A 2,500-nucleotide genomic window follows, 5' to 3' on the forward strand; every position below is an offset into this window, starting at 1 on the left:
GGGGCCAGTTGTCCACCATGTTAGGCTCCAGCAGCAGTCTCTCAGTACCTGCCTGTGCGTCTGTCTATGTTCTGGCTGGCTGGTTCACCCCCAGATGGTCTGTCCTCCCTATATGAGCCAGCGGGTTAAACTTGCCTCCTTGCCTCCCGCTGTCACCTTGGGCTCACCTCAAAATATGCAGTCTGCCCCCTCCTCCCTCCCCTCCCTCCAGTCCGTCTCCTCCCTCCCCCTCTCTTCCCTCCCCCACCCCCTCTCTTCCCTCCCCGTCTCCTCCCTCCCCCTCCCCCTCTCTCCCCCTCTCCCTCTCCTCCTTTCCCCTCCCCCCCTGTCTCCAGCTCAGCTCCCTCTCGGTCCCTTTCCATTATTCCACTTTTACTCTCTCTCTCTCTCTCTCTCTCCCTCTCTCTCCCCTCCTTCATCTTTCATTCCTTCCCTTCCCTCCCCTCAGTCTGGGAGTTAAGCTCCACCTCCTCCCTCCTGGCGACCCTATCTCTCAATCTTAATCAGCTGTGATTGGCTGACTGGACTGTGAACAGTGAAGGGCAGAGCGCACATGATTTCAGCTATTCCACCTTTCAAACTCATTTCCCGGAGGCCCCGTCACTGTGTGTCTCTGCGCGCTTGCGTGTGTGTGTGTGTGTGTGTGTGTGTGGGCTGGGTGGGGCGTGGGTATTTCTCACTAAAAATAAAATATCTGCATGTGCTGGAGCAGTATGACGTTTCAAGGGAGAAATCTGAATAATGCATTTTGACATCAACTTGTCATTCATTAGTAAAGACTCTAGTAGACATTCTTATAAATAACTGGGTCTGATCAAAAATAGTTCATCTCTCCACGATTACAATAAATTAGCAGGCAAAAATTCATTCACACACACGCACGCACACACACACACACATTCATTCACACACACGCACACAAACATTTCTCTCTCTCTCTCTCTCTCTCTCTCTCTCTCTCACACACACACACACACACACACACACACACACACACACACACACACACACACACACACAGAGCACTCGTCAGGGATCCTGAATACTGTAGCTCAGAGGTGTCATTTAAACCTGGCCACTGAGGTGCAGAGAGCATCTATCATTAAAGCAAGGAGGAGACTGAAGTCAACCATGAGTTCACCTTTCCTCTCCCTCTCTCTCCCTCTCTCTCTCTCTCTCTCCTTCTCTCTCACCATTTCTCTCACATCCTTTCTCTCTTTCTCACTCTCTCTCCCTCTCTCTCTCCCCCTCTCTCTCTCTCTCTCCTCCCCATCAAATTGAGGACAGTTTCATTGTCTAGTATCAAGCCCATGATGCTCTATGACAAGAACATGCAGTTCTAAGGTGATCGCTGTGTCTACTCTGCAGGAATGTGTAATCAACCATGATTATAATTCAGAGGAGAATTACCGCTCAATTATGCCTGTACTCATCTCTAATGACACATACATACTGTATGAAAAGCAATGTGTGTGTGTGTGTGTGTGTGTGCGCATTATTATTTTTTCCAAAGATGTCATTAACAGGGAACTATAAGCATCAGATAGGCTTCCTCAACTAATTGCACCCCTCATAGCTTCTAAAACAGCAACAAAGAGAGGTAGAGAGAGAGAGATGGAGGAGGAAAGATGTGTGTGTGTGTGTTTGTGTGCGTGTGCATGTGTGTGTGTGTGTGTGTGTGTGTGTGTGCGCATGTGTGTGTTTGTGTGCGTGTGTGTGTCCCAGTGTGTGCGTTTACTCCCTGCTATGGCTGAAAACGCTGCCTTCGGCTGGGAGGGGAAGCTAAGCTGCAGTAAACAGGTCCAGTCCTTCACAGAGGCAGAATGCGACACCAGGAGAGTCCGTCTCCCACATCACTAGAGCACCGCGCAACTCCAAAAGGACACAACCCCGAAACACGGCCTCCTCACATTAACACAACATTAGCAGGAGCTAAGTGACCTTAGTCAGCCGGAGACTAAAGTACTGAGTGTTCCTGGTAATGTTACGGGCATCTGCAGTGCATATGCTTTAAATATGAAATATCAAATAATTTCTGGTCAGCTGATTATAATATACATACAGTAGGAGACCCTTCTTCGTTGTTATTAAGGCCCTTGTGTGGGTGCCTTTCATTTGACCTTCATACCATGTCTGCTCATTTAAATCCTGAAATTCTACAGTACATTAAGTTTCACATAATTAGAATGTTATTTTTGGACAAAGAATGTATGAAAATGTCTCAGAGTGCACAATCTCTGTCTTCCATTTGCAGAGCTTCCAATAAACATACACACACACACACACACATGCACGGATGAGCGCACATACAAAGGCAGGCATGCACAAGCACACACACACACACACACACACACACTCACACAAATACACACACACACACACACACACATGCACAGCTGTGACTAAGGCTACTGAAATTGGCAATTAATTTAGCCAATTCAGACTTAATGATCACAGAGGTAATGCCAATGTCAGTAATGTAGTGCCTCTCAGTATTCCC

The 2,500-nt window shown here is 47.7% G+C and overlaps 1 protein-coding gene across 1 annotated transcript in view; it reads left to right on the forward strand.

Annotated features, from left to right (window-relative positions):
* Window positions 1-2,500, forward strand: part of LOC311315383 (zinc finger protein 385A-like) — a gene marked incomplete at both ends in the record, with an annotated part of 45,246 nt that overhangs the window by 22,471 nt on the left and 20,275 nt on the right. The gene's annotated exons all lie outside the window — the stretch shown is intronic.

This window comes from Borostomias antarcticus, assembly GCF_949987555.1.
Source record: "Borostomias antarcticus genome assembly, chromosome: 11".
NCBI classification, from domain to species: Eukaryota; Metazoa; Chordata; class Actinopteri; order Stomiiformes; family Stomiidae; genus Borostomias; species Borostomias antarcticus.